Source organism: Ambystoma mexicanum, chromosome 1p (genome assembly GCF_040938575.1).
Source record: "Ambystoma mexicanum isolate Mex_15411 chromosome 1p, UKY_AmexF1_1, whole genome shotgun sequence".
NCBI lineage: Eukaryota > Metazoa > Chordata > Amphibia > Caudata > Ambystomatidae > Ambystoma > Ambystoma mexicanum.
In genome coordinates this window covers 138799412-138814402 of record NC_090921.1, presented here as the reverse complement: position 1 = coordinate 138814402, position 14991 = coordinate 138799412, and the positions used below count along the sequence as shown (strand labels likewise).

Here is a 14991-nt window from a genome sequence, read left to right as displayed (position 1 = left end):
TATAAGAGAGGGGACTGAAGCACACTGTGGTGACGTGGCTAACGACGTATAAGAGAGGGGCTGCACTGCCGTAAATCTGTGCAGCATCTATAAGCAGCTGAGTGAGTCAGCCCTCCCTCAAGTGGGAGGAGACAGGGCGCTGAATGAAGCCCATTGTGGTGATGTGGATAATGACGTATAAGAGAGGGGCTGCGCTGCCGTAAATCTGTGCAGCATCTATAAGCAGCTGAGTGAGTTAGCCCTCCCTCAAGTGGGAGGAGACTGGGCGCTGAAGCCCACTGTGGTCACACACAAACCCTTGCTCCTTTGGTCACCAGGAGCGCTGCCAGAAAGGACAAACTATTGCCAGGACTGGACCAGGTATTTGCTTGGGCAGACAAAGTGGGGGTTAAAGGTGAGAGCGGAGCGCAGGTCCCCCTGGCAGAAAGGTGAAGAGAACCTGAAGCTGCAACAGCGGCTCCACGCTCTTTTTTCCACCCACAATGCATGGATTCAAACTCTGACTACAGCGGGCTGTGTCGGAGGAGACGTGTGCAGCCCAGGGTAACCTGGGCTGCACAAACATTTCACAACAGTCTATGGGGCAAAATAAAATGTATTGCTACATCCACACACCCAGATATATTAATTACATTTCACACATGTGCTGTGTCAAGTGGGGTGGGAAACCCTCTCCGTCGGGGGTGGGAGGTATACCAGTGAGAAAGCCAGAGGATGGCGACAGTTGAGAGGGTCCCAGTTCCTGACCCCATCTCCCTTTGTGCCGGCATTGTCTTGTGCAGTACATGCTTGTCTCATGCCATGCTTTGCCAATCCAAGTATAAACACCCTTCCGGTGGCCGATGTGGTAAGACGGCAGAGCGAAGGCCACGGGAGAAGAACTGCACGTAGGTGGGGGCAAGTCATCCCATACAGGACTCTACAGAAGCAATTACAACACACTTTGGCTGTGGACAGCACCCTAGACCACCAGGGACTGAATACATATCCGCTGACTACCACACACACACATGCTCCTTCCATTAGGGGGACCTGGTCTAAGAGCCCCTAACACATGGACAAAGTGCAGTCCTGACAACATTCCTAATCCGTGGTGGGCTTGTGCAGGGAAGTGGGTGTGCTAAGTCCATTATTTTATTTTTTTATTTATTTTAATTTTTTATTGTGTATATAGTTTAATAAACAAACTTTAACACATTCTTAGATAGGAATACAACAAAAAAGAAGAAAAGAATTTCTAAAAGTAGAAACATTATTTGCACATATTTAACCAATACCAAAATTATATAAAATTATATAAAAAAGGATATCAGGCTACAAAATAAAGCACATTTACATATCCTTAGTAAAAATACCAGTACATGACAATTCATCTAACACGATCCATTTGTAATGATAATAAAAAAAATGTCATTAGTTATCAATCAGATCCCAAGGAGCAATACAGACATAAATGGATACTATGTTCATTGCACAGCATATGAGGTATACTCAGGGTTAGGAACAAAGGCTTTTACTCAATTCCTCCAATAATTTCACGTCGCTTTCAAATTTCCGTAGTTGCCTATTTACACATTTCCATACTTGTGTTATAGCCATGATCCTACTACGACTATATCCAGACAAGCAATTTAACCAGAAATATTCATGGGTTATGTCATCCAGATCTTTTACAAATGTAAGGTAGTAATGAGAATAGATGGATTTCATCATTGAACAGTTTGTAAGCACATGTCTTGCCGTCTCTGTTTCTAGCTTATTACAGCACAGTCTGCAAGTTCTTTCCTGGGCAGGCATTCCAGTCCATGCCCCTTTAACTCCTAAGACATCAAGACGGTTTAAGCAGATGTTCATAAACAGCCTCTGCGTTATCAAGGATGGGAGGAGCATTAGATATTCTTGTGGCTCCTTATAGTTAAAATACATCCTAGCAAAGTAGCTTAGAGATTTCATTCTAGCAACTTTTTCGTGGCTGTTTACCCAGTCTTGCTTCTCAGCTGCATTTTTCAAGGATTTAAGCATTGCACCTTCACCGTCTTGCCACCTCGGTGTCCAACATAGCTTCCTAAAGAAGTTCTCATTCATTGTTTTGAATTTAGTCATTACCACATTGGTGCTAGTCTCCAACGGGGAACGAAGGATCGTAAGGAAAGAGTCTGGCAAAGAAAACATAATCTTAATATAGAGCTTTGCTCTATTCAGGTTAATCAGGGTAGAGAGGGAGGTAAGACCCATCTCTAGCCGAAGTGCCTCAATAGGAGTGTAATTTCTTAGCCCCATAATTTTGCGCCATATCAGCCCTTCAATTTTTTCTGCCCACTTAGACCAATCGCAGTATGAAGCCTCAAGACCATAGAGAAAGGCAGACCCCAATTTCTGTCTATAGATGGTACGGATTCCACATAGGCTGTATCCCGCAGTTTTTTTTGAGAATGCCAGTACTGCTCCTAGAGTAGAAAGAACCTTAGTCCTCTTGTTTTCCTGAACATTGTTATTCATCCCACTTTTTCCAGACACTACCTCATAGCCCAGATATTTATAGGCATCAACTCTTTTAATGAGCCCGATATTACAAGAAATAGTCGTTCTATTACTTCGCCCAGTCCCAATGGCCATACATTGGGTTTTGGTAATGTTAATTTTAAGACCATTTTTATCCGCATAACAGCAGACAGCCCTAGCACTATTGCAGATCCCGACATAAGTGTTGTCAAAGATAACAACGTTGTCTGCATAGCAGATCCAGCCCAATTTGGTGTTTACAATCCTAGAGAAAGCATTCATTTTCTTCCATGAATATCTTGCAGACAGGGCCGTCACAAGGGGGGTGCAGGGGGGAAACTGCCCTGGGCCTCGCGGCCCCCTATCCTAAAGAGAAAGCAGCACAGTCCACCCGTGTCCTTTTATTCACACGGGGGACTGTGCTGTCTGCTCTCTGCCCCTGCAATGATTTTGCTCTTTGTTGCGAAGCCATTTGGCTCCGCAACAAACAGCAAAATAATGGGAGACAGCAGGGCTCAGAAGTGAGCTCAGCTGCCTCCCGTCATTCAGCTGACACCGTGGACATGCTGAATGACAATAGAGGACTCCTCTCCTGTCAGTCAATGTGTTCACGTTGCTCGGTGTGATTGAACATGCTGACTGACAGGCGAGGATTTCTCTCTTGTCAGTCAGTGTGTTCACGTTGCTCAGCATGACCACGCTGACTGACGGGAGAGGAGTTCTCTCTTGTCAGTCAGTGTGTTCATGTTGCTCAGCGTGACCACGCTGACTGACAGGAGAGGAGTGCTCTCTTGTCAGTCAGTGTGTTCATGTTGTCGGCGTGATCACGCTGACTGATGGGAAAGGAGTTCTCTCTTGTCAGTCAGTGTGTTCTCATTGTCAGCATGACCACGCTGACTGATGGGAGAGGAGTTCTCTCTTGTCAGTCAGTGTGTTCACGTTGCTCAGCGTGACCACGCTGACTGATGGGAGAGGAGTTCTCTCTTGTCAGTCAGTGTGTTCATGTTGTCAGCGTGAACATGCTGACTGATGAGAGAGGAGTTCTCTCTTGTCACTCAGTGTGTTCACGTTGCTCAGCATGACCACGCTGACTGATGGGAGAGGAGTTCTCTCGTCAGTCAGTGTGTTCACATTGCTCAGCATGACCACGCTGACTGATGGGAGAGGAGTTCTCTCTTGTCAGTCAGTGTGTTCATGTTGTCAGCGTGATCACACTGATTGATGGGAGAGGAGTTCTCTCTTGTCAGTCAGTGTGTTCACGTTGTCCGCGTGATCACGCTGACTGATGGGAGAGGAGTTCTCTCTCGTCACTCAGTGTGTTCACATTGCTCAGCATGACCATGCTTACTGACAGGAGAAGAGTTCTCTCTTGTCAGTCAGTGTGTTCACGTTGCTCAGCATGACCACGCTGACTGATATCAGAGGACTCCTCTCCTGTCAGCCAGTGTGTTCATGTTGTCAGCGTGATCACACTGACTGATGGGAGAGGAGTTCTCTTGTCAGTCAGTGTGTTCATGTTGTCAGCGTGATCACGCTGACTGATGGGAGAGGAGTTCTATCTTGTCAGTCAGTGTGTTCACATTGTCACTGTGATCACGCTGACTGATGGGAGAGGAGTTCTCTCTTGTCAGGCAGCATGTCTACGTGTCGGCTGCGTGGATGCTTTTTCAGGGTGCATGGAGGTTTTATTTTAAATTGTAGATGTGTATTTAAATTAAATTACTATGTATATGTTTATCTATGAATGCATGCGTGCATGTTGGTGTTTGTGTCAATGCTGTGTTTGGTTTTATGTATAGAGTTGTGTAACTGGTGGATGAATGCATGGGTGAAAGTGTTTTTTGTGAGTGTGTGTTCAGCACCACCCCTAAATGTAGCCGCCCTGTGGGCCACTTCATTACGGGGTGGGTTCATGGCATCAGAGGTACACCTAGGCTAAAATGTCATGGCGGAAAGGGGACTAACACTTCAAATGTTGGGAGAGGCGCTAACGCCAGAGGCTGTGAGGAAGGGGCAAACTTCCTTGTGTGGGGGCACCTAACATCTTTCCACATTTTGAATGAGACTATTCTGGTGAAGCTTCAAAGTTACAAGCAGCTACCTCTTGCCTTCGTTTCTGAAATGTCACACTTAAGGACTGCTGTGACAATGAGATGTCTCATGTCACCACTTCCCTTCTAATCACTCCCCTAGCATGCAAGTGCTAACCCCACATCACGATTTCAATTACGTAAAAAATGTATGGATATGAATGAAGGTGCTAACAGTGAAATTACTTCTCATGGCCATGCTAATCCCTATGGCAATTCTCACCCAGTTCCTGCCCTCTCCACCCAAAACACCTCCTCACTGGAACTCTTTGAGCTAGCTTGAAACATGCCTTGCCATCAAACTTTGCCCTCGATGTGCCTGCAAGTGTTTCGCCAAAGGAGTCTTCTGAGAGTTCATGACTTCATTGGAGTTGTAAACATGTAGCTGGTGTAATAAAAATGTCTTAATCAGGTCTGCCTTTGGCCACTCAATTTAAAAACACCCTGCGTGTCTTTCGCTGAAGTTCTTTTAAAAATAAGCATTGGCAAAGCCAACAGTTTTGGCTTGTGTATAAGTATTTGGCATTTACCAGGCACTGATATTAGCTGCTCAGGTACTCAAACCATTTTGCACTGTCACTATCAATGGCCAGCTAATACCAATACAGAAGTGCCTTTGCCATGCCTACACGAATGCCCAAACTGTTAGCATTGCCAGTGCTCTTTTTCCTTTACCCTTGATGCACAGGACTATGCATCAAGGTTAAAGCAAACATACTACTTAGCTAAATTGGCCCACATTGAATGTAGGCCAATCTAGCCAGTAATAACACTTATGGTACACAGTCAGCCTGGTTATACTTTCTGTGGCATGGCATTTTTACTGGCTGGGAGCCCGTACATGGTAATAATAACATATATTGATGCAGCCTGCATCGACATAATTCGAACAACCAGCATGAATATATTTTATACTAGCATATCTCGTGTGGAAAGGCGGCATGAAATGTATTGGAAAATGTTCCTATGCACAATTTGTGATTTGCAACTATTGGGAATTTCCATGTGCTTCCATACAAAACCAATTGCAAACTGTATGGATTTCTACCCAATGTTGCAAAGAAAGTGCTGTAAAATGCATACTTTTAACCCAATGTTTCAAACATTTTCTTGGGAGTGAGAAGCCCCCTCAAGCAACCCTTGTTTGGTTTGGGCTCCCTCACTGTGCTCTGTTGATCCTAGCTAATTGGCACAAACATTTAAGCCTCTTAAGTTCAGAAATGTACCAGCCTCCACTGTACATCATTTGTCACTGTTTATGATGTGTGTTTTAATGCCACACAGGGGCAGGGTGCTCCTTAATGATATGATATGGCATTTATTACATGCCTGTACACAAGTGTTTCTAGGCGCGACAAGGCAAGGAGGGAGAAACAAAAGAGTAGGACAAAACGCAGATCTTACTAGGCCTTGTGTCATTCAGATCGCCCAAGAGCAGTCAAGGGGGGAGGGGAGAAGTGCCGAGGGTGGGGTAGGATTCAGAAGTGCAGTAACAAAGGAGAAACAAGAATGCAGCCAACGGGTGGCAAGTGTGGGTACTCATAAGTGCAGCCAACGGGTGGAGAATAAGAACATGAGCGGGGACTGTAGGGTTACAGATACAGATCACAAGTGCAGGGAAGCCAAGAGGCAGTGCGGGATTGCAACAGGACAGGCAGGGTCCTGGGCCCGAATTCAGAGCTTGATCAGGTGACCAGTGCATGGATCAGGCAGGTGATCCGCAAGGGAGAGGAAGAGAGAAGGCAGAAGCAAAGAGACAGGTCCTGAGGTGCTTCCGGAACCGGAGATAATTCTCATCAAGTTTCAGCAAGACAGGGAGGCTGTTTCCAGAGGGAGGCCCCAGCCAAAGAAAGAGATCTGCCCTCAACTCTTTGCTTGGAAAAGTGACTGACCCTCAGAGAATTGGAGGTGGCGCAGTGGAGAGCTCATGCCATCTTATATATATTTATTCATATGATACAAAAGTTAGTTTGGCATGAACCTTTCTTCAGTAGAGAAATCTAACTTTGCTGTAGTTGATTTGGAGTTGTAGTAATAAACCATATTTGGGATCCTGCACACAAACTCAAGGGTAGATTTCTCGAGTCTCCTGTTTGCGGATGTGCCGCCGCTGGCCGAGTGCAAATAATTGTAAGGGGGCCTCACCAAATGTTTTGCCCCGGGCCTCACCACATTTTCTGACAGCCCTGCTTGCAGAAATCAGCCATGAATAGATTGAAGAATATCGGCGCCAAAGCACATCCTTGTCGAACACCCCGCTTAATAGAGATTAAGTCAGACATTAGTCCCATATTGTTCAGTCTTACTCTGGTGGTATTATTTTCATACATCAGTTTGCATATGTATAATAGATGGGCCGGCATAACCATCGCCTCTAGTTTCTCCCATAGCCGGCTTCTTATTACCATATCAAAGGCTGAGGAGAAATCAACATACAAATTATAAAGAGGTAATTCCGATTTAATATGAGCCTGCTCTACTAATGTATTTACCAGCAAAATACAAAGTCCATTATTTAGCATTTCTGCTGTAGCTAACCCTTCCTGGGTGAGGAAGATGAGGCCAGATTGGTCAAAGAAAGTGGACCAATGCAAATATGAGGGGGAGCATAAAAAGGACAGGAAGCCAGGACATCGTGGGTTGTACGGATGAGGTCAGAGGAGGAGGAGGCGGCGGTAGACCAAGATACCAGCAGGAGGAATGAAGGAGCAGCAGAGTGTGGAAGTGATTTACAGAGAGGGTTGGGTATGGGTAAGTGAGTGAACGTGGTACTGCATCGCATGTGTGTGTCTGAGTGAAAGTGTTGCAGGTGTGGGTGGAAGGAGAGCAGAGATTGAATGTAAAGGAATTGTGTTAGTGAAAGGAAGGTTTTCTGAGTAGGAGGCAGGGTGGGTGGTAGTTGTAGAGTGGAGAATGGAGTTGTAGTACGTAGATGGGAGTTATAGTTTGGAGGAGGGATTTGGAGCATGAAGGGGGACATTGTGGTTTGGAAGAGGGAGCTGTAGTTTTGACGAGGGAATTGTAGCTTGGAGGAGGGAGTAGTAACATCAAAGGGTGGAGGTTAAGCTTAGAAGAAGAGAGGGAAACTGGAGGAACAGCGGAGAAAGACGGACAAAGGGAATAGATGGAGTAAGGTGGAGGAAGTTGGAGGAGGGGGAGAGTAGTGAGGAAGGTCCAACAGACAATAGAGCCAGAGAGGAGTAATGGGGCATGAAAGGAGACCGAATTGGGCAGAGTGTCTGTATGGCACATCCACATAAACCCTTTAGAACACTAACCACTGTATAGGGTAGGGAGAGTTAGGAAGTCCTTGAGCGAGTCCAACTGGAGAAGGAAAATTGCCTATTGGTTTCCAAACCTAGTGTAAGTAAGAACCTAGACCATAGGGTGAATTCTGCTGTACATACTAACCCGGTGTGTAGGGATGCCTGGGTTAGGAAGGCAGTGTATATTACAGAGACAGCCATAGGTCTCTAACACACATTTAATAAAACCGTCTCAGAGCATTGAAGTGTTTTTAAGCAATCTGTGACGTTGCACCCCCCCCCCCCACTGCACTTTTATGGCAGGAATGATAAACACCCACTTTCCTGGACGGGGGGGGGGGGGTTAACAATCATACTAGTTACCACAATAGATTGTTCAATTCAGTTGACTTTCTTGACATATCTGGAATATTTACTAGAAAATATATGTGGAGCATATTCAAAATGTGTTCTGACATAGAAATTAGGGTCCCTATTCTCAGGTGCAGTAACTATTGTCTAAACACTGTCTTTGTGATCGAGTGGTCTTGCGTCCTGATGGACTGTACATATGGATGGCATTATTTGTGCTCCAGACTCTTTTACTGATGTATCCAGCATTCCTGGAATGTGGGATGTCTGCTATAGTCAAAGGATGGTATAAAGAAAATCATCACAGGCCAACATATTCCCTGTGCCAAAGGAGCCACCTTGTTGCACTGCATGTCCTTGTTGCAACGCACACCGTTGTTGCACCGCATGCATGCCACTTTGAAGTGTTGAAGCATTAAAATGTGATGGTAGAATCTTTATGCAGATAATAGTCTGTTTGATGTTGTGACTGGAATGCACACATTTGATCAGTGGAAGCATTCTTTATTTATTTCTTTGTATTAAACATTCATACTTTTTTCTTTTATTGTGTTTATGATTCAAGTTGCAATGCTTACACAAACAATTCGTGCACATATACAACAATAATTAATAACAATCGAAAACATATAAAACCTATATGCTATTCATTCTTATAATATTTCTATAATATGAAACCTGCTCTAATGTATCTTCTGAATAAAGTACTAAAGTGCCAAGATCAATGCAATAGAAGTAGCATCAAAAAGACTCCCATAAGACTTCACTCAATATAAAATATATATGATGAACAAAACGTCCAAAACATTATATTCTGTGCTCATTTAATTCATCACAATATAAAACCACATTTTGTAAAGTCTCGGGTTCTCTTGTGCAATATCTACAATCAGGCAATACATGTCCTTTTTTTAATCCAAAGCATTAGGTTATCCCTAGTTTCTAACAAGTTATAACGAAAGCGCATAAAAATAATTTTAGCTTGAGGGTTGGGAGAGAGTACCATATACAGGGGCATTTCCCCCAACTGTTTATAAATCATTCTAGCTTGAGGGAAGGGTGAGAGTATCATATATAGGGGGATTTCCCCTCAACTGTTTATAAATCATGCTCGCTTGATGGCTGGGAGAGAGTACCATATATAGGGGGATTTCCCCCAACTGTTTATAAATCATTCTAGCTTGAGGGAAGGGTGAGAGTATCATATATAGGGGGATTTCCCCCAACTGTTTATAAATCATTCTAGCTTGAGGGAAGGGTGAGAGTATCATATATAGGGGCATTTCCCCTAACTGTTTATAAATCATTCTAGCTTGAGGGAAGGGTGAGAATATCATATATAGGGGCATTTCCCCCAACTGTTTATAAATCATTCTAGCTTGAGGGAAGGGTGAGAGTATCATATACAGGGGCATTTCCTCCAACTGTTTATAAATCATTCTAGCTTGAGAGTATCATATATAGGGGCATTTCCCCCAACTGTTTATAAATCATTCTAGCTTGAGGGAAGGGTGAGAGGATCATATACAGGGGCATTTCCCCCAACTGTTTATAAATCATTCTAGCTTGAGGGAAGGGTGAGAGTATCATATATAGGGGGATTTCCCCCAACTGTTTATAAATCATTCTAGCTTGAGGGAAGGGTGAGAGTATCATATATAGGGGCATTTCCCCCAACTGTTTATAAATCATTCTAGCTTGAGGGAAGGGTGAGAATATCATATATAGGGACATTTCCCCCAACTGTTTATAAATCATTCTAGCTTGAGGGAAGGGTGAGAGTATCATATACAGGGGCATTTCCTCCAACTGTTTATAAATCATTCTAGCTTGAGGGAAGGGTGAGAGTATCATATATAGGGGCATTTCCCCCAACTGTTTATAAATCATTCTAGCTTGAGGGAAGGGTGAGAGTATCATATACAGGGGCATTTCCCCCAACTGTTTATAAATCATTCTAGCTTGAGGGAAGGGTGAGAATATCATATATAGGGGCATTTCCCCCAACTGTTTATAAATCATTCTAGCTTGAGGGAAGGGTGAGAGTATCATATACAGGGGCATTTCCTCCAACTGTTTATAAATCATTCTAGCTTGAGGGCTGGGAAACAGTACCATATACAGGGGCATTTCCCCCAACTTTTTATAAATCATTCTAGCTTGAGGGCTGGGAAAGAGTACCTTTTTTTATTTATTTGTTTCTGACTCAATGAGCCTTTACAAAAGAAAAGAAAGACAAACAGATAACAAACATTTTTGTGTATATACAAATTCAATTTAAATTTCGCATTTCGTGCATTTCGTCCTAATTTTATTTGTCCCAGCTACTTAAGGCATTTATACTGTTGATCTTTGTATTCTCGTCGTGCTTCTAAAAGATCAACATTAGTGAAGAACTGTTGTATCGAGAACGTATCGTTTTAAATGTTAACTTCACAGTTGACTAGCAGCTGGACTGCAGCCGATGATAATGCGGCATTGGTGCCAGAGATGAGTCTATCCCACAAAAAGTCTGAAATAATGTCCTCATCTCGACGCACAAAGTTCCTGAAAAGTCTTCACGATGTTTCCATGATCCTTCACAGTCCATTAGCAAATGCCTTAATGTTTGTTTGGCTGGGTTTATGCAAATCGAACACAGTTTTTTTTGCCTTGTCCCCTTGATTATGCTTTTCCAAAACCTCCCCGCAATGGACCAAGTTTAGCCTCATTCTGAGGAAGTTTGAGCGCAATTTCCTATTAGGGAATTTCATTAAATAGCTCGAGAGGCACTCAAGTTCTTTTTCCCCCCTCAAGAATGGATTTGGAACTGGGACCAATCTGACCTTCTCTACTGTTCCAATCCAGTCTAAAAGCTCCAGTTTCTTTTTAATTTTAAGCAGGTTTGAGACCAGCGTTTCCTCGTCGAGGTCAATTTTTGTGAGAGCTTTCATTACTTTTTCCCCCAGTATTGACAGAATTGCTGGTTTGCCCCCCCAACCTTTGACACCTAAGGTCACCATAGAGGGTAGTCTCTCTACCTGTGATTATCTCTCGAAACAGAGAGATCAGTTTCCAATCCACCATGCATTTCAAAGATTTTAAGCCTAGCTCGAATCTCAGATTTCCGATAGGTTTACAACTTGGAAGTCCCAGGACTTTTTTTCCCACAGCCGTCCTTCAAAGATTTCCCAGTTTACTGACGAGAGACCCGATCTAGCTTCCAGTCCATATAATATCACTGGGACTAATTTAGCTAGATAATACCTAACTAACGGAAGAATGGAAAATTTACAAAATTTGTAATTCAGTTTGATAATTTGTGATGCAGCTTGTGATACTTTGTCCATGATCGCGGTTTCTGCTTTGTATAAGGCTGAATAGGCATGTACATTATAACCCAATATTTTACAGTTTCTACAACTTTAATATTTTCAGCTCCCAGTTTCCAGCTAATATGCTTAGCTTTTGTCAGGGGATGTTTAAAGATGAGAATATTAGATTTGGCAGGATGGATTGGTAGTTGGTTTATCCCAACATACTCATTCAATCTTGTGAGCAGACGTTGAAGACCGATTGGTGTTCTATCAAGAAGTACTATGTCGTCTCCGTAGGCCAGCCAACAGCTCTTTCTCCCATTTAAGATGGGGCTGGCCAACGCAGACGATTCCAAAAAAGGTCCCATGTCTGCCAAAAACAGATAAAAAAATAGGGGCGCTCTTAAGCACCCTTGTCTAACCCCCTGTTTACTTTTATTCGTTTTGAGAGGTGGCCCATTCCATCTAAACGAACTCTTAGGTTTGTGTCTCTATGTAGTTCCACCAGTATAGACAAAAGTGTTTCCGGCATACCCCATCATCGCAATTTTTGCCAGAGTAATGCCCTTTCCACTTGATCGAATGCTTTAGATAAATCGATCCAAGCTCCATACAGTGGGAGCTATTTCTTTTTTTCTGTCTGTAAAGAGTACCATATACAGGGGCATTGCCCCCAACTGTTTATAAATCATTCTCGCTTGAGGGCTGGGAGAAAGTACCATTTACAGGGGCATTTCCCCCAACTGTTTATAAATCATTCTAGCTTGATGGTTGGGAGAAAGAACCATATACAGGGGCATTTCCCCAACTGTTTATAAATCATTCTCGCTTGAGGGCTGGGAGAAAGTACCATATACAGGGCCATTTCCCCCAACTGTTTATAAATCATTCTCGCTTGAGGGCTGGGAAAGAGTACCATATACAGGGGCATTTCCCCCAACTGTTTATAAATAATTCTAGCTTGTGGGCTGGGAAAGAGTACCATATACAGCCCCTCTCCCCCCAACTGTTTACAAATCTTTCTAGCTTGAGGGCTGGGAGAGAGTACCATTTACAAGGAGCATTTCCCCCAACTGTTTACAGGTCCTTGCCAAGCCCACAAATCCTTTATATTTTGAGGTACATTGGCACGTATCACACCAATCAAATTGATGCACTTTTCTGAGTATATACATATCATTTAAACCCTGTGGCAAGGAGATTCCCCCCAGCTGTATTGTAGTTTCACATATTTTGATGTAGTCGTTTTCCCCACCTGAGGCATCTTCACTGAAGGCTTCAGATAGGGAGAATTGAGGCGGCTTCCAAAGTTTTGAAGAGAGCAAAAATATGTTCCAAAGTAACCTGGTATATTAAGATATTAAGCCCAATCTAAAATGATTTGCAGCCATTGGAAAACTCTTCAGTAGGGATAAGGCAAATGGCCATATAAGGCCCCCAATGGGCAAAATGGAAAAGAGATTGGTGTGTCTCCAGGACATGTAGTAATGCTGGCACTACCTTACATTCATAAAATGTCCGAACTGATAACATTGCAAATTTCCCATATCTCATAAAAAAATTATTCATTTGATATCCAAGACATCTCGCTTTCTTCTTAGTCCAAGCAATTAGCATTTGTTTTCTTTGACCTGGACATATGATGGTAAAGCCCAGGTTTGGCAATTCGGCCACTTTCTCTAATTGCTGATTTGGTAACCACAAGTTTCTGGATTGCTTCTTTTTTCTATTCTAGAATGCAATTATGTTAATTATGTGAGGGTGTGGTGAATCGGCAAATGTGTCTCATACATTAGGAAGAAAAGACTGAACCTATTCCATAGCTGGAGAGATATGACAATGCGTCTGCTGCTTGTGCTGCAGAGGAGGGCTTTCTTCTGCAGGTTACCTCTTTATGAATTGAATTTTCAATTTTTACCTCCTATAAGCACATGCCTAGCGCCGCACAATTTGAAAGACAGGTCCTGCAACATAGCGCCGTATTAAGGCATTTCGGAAGCTAATGTTGAAGAAACGTAGTATCCATCAAGCCAGAGTCTGTATGCCAAATGAATGACCTCATCGGATTATGACGCCACAAGGAATTTAATGCATTTACTATTTCCTCCAAGAGGATTCGCAAATCAAAACAGAATAAGGAGACTAATTATGAATCTGGATTTGGCTATATACAGGCAAATTGATATCTGATATTCACATGGCATACGTCCCTTATACTGTACAAGCCTTGACAAAGGCAAAGCGCAGGCGAAACCCAAGCAGGTGCACAAGTGTTGGCACAAGCTCGTTCTAATTAATAAATGTAAACTGCAAAATGGCAAAAGCCAGTTTCAAAGAGTAAATTCATACTGTAAAATTGATTTCAATTGCTGAAAAATCGACCTTTCTGAATGCAACATTTGTCTGCGCACAGATATCATACAGGAACTATTTAATATTAAACGTTCATGATCACTCTGAGGTGATGGCATACACGCTTGAAGACACAAGTGTTTTGAGAGAGACAGATCCTGACATATGGTAAGAGTTTGAAAAAGGAAATTGGGCTGTGAGGAGAAATAAAATTCCATTCTCCTCCCTTGGACCTGATGGAGCGCTCGAACATCAAAACAGGGCTTTGAAGGCTCCTGGGGATTTACTAGACCTAATGCAACATCCTATGGCACTTGCGTGCTATTTTTCAATAGCACCAGTACTTGACCATATATCTGAACAGACGTCGAGCATGGCAGGGGTACCATATAAAGCAGCATCACACACATAGCATTACGACTATAACGAGGCACTGCACAGGGAGGATACTGCAATACACAAATTGCTTATTGAGTTCAAATGGATTGGAAATCCTCTTGGTCTGCTGGACCAGAACTAGAGAACATAGCAACCAAGGCAGTGTTTAGTGAGAGTTTTATAAAAAAAAAAGATATTGGTTGCGTCAATGCTCTTGGTATAAGGTTGTGTGATGAGGAAGGATAGCTCAGGGGAAACACGTTCGTCTTGGAAGCAAGACAGCGCAGTGCAACACAGGTTCAAATCCCGATCCTGCGCTTAGAAACCACTTGCTGGTATTAAGAGCGTTATAAATGAACAATTATAAATTATAACAGAGAGACTCCCCTCTGAAACTAGCAACATCAATGTATGGGATCCTATCAGGAGGACAACAGCCGTTACCAATGCTCCACTAGAAAGGATCTCATCTGTTGCAGCGGTTGATGGCATGAGGCAGTCACCAGGAGAAGTATGTTAACTAAAATGAAATACACTTATGTTTCACGGATGCAGTGACAACTCCATCAAGAGGACAATGAGGGGAAAGAGGCTCCAGGGAATTGCGCCAACCCACTGCAAAACCATGAACCGCACTAACATAGCTAATGCTACTATGAAGAAGCTACTTTACACCAAAAAGGAACTAACGGCTTCCCTAGATCCAACGCTTCACCATGTACAAATGACCGAGCAACACTGTCGTAGCACGGAGTG

At 43.2% G+C, this 14991-nt stretch overlaps 1 long non-coding RNA gene across 1 annotated transcript in view; it reads left to right on the top strand.

The window, feature by feature from the left end:
* Positions 1-256: 256 nt before the first annotated feature.
* LOC138567150 (uncharacterized) overlaps positions 257-14991 on the top strand; it is a 445111-nt gene continuing 430376 nt past the window's right edge. Inside the window, exon 1 of the long non-coding RNA XR_011302115.1 lies at positions 257-360. This is a non-coding gene — a long non-coding RNA (uncharacterized lncRNA). The remainder of the gene's footprint in view (positions 361-14991) is intronic.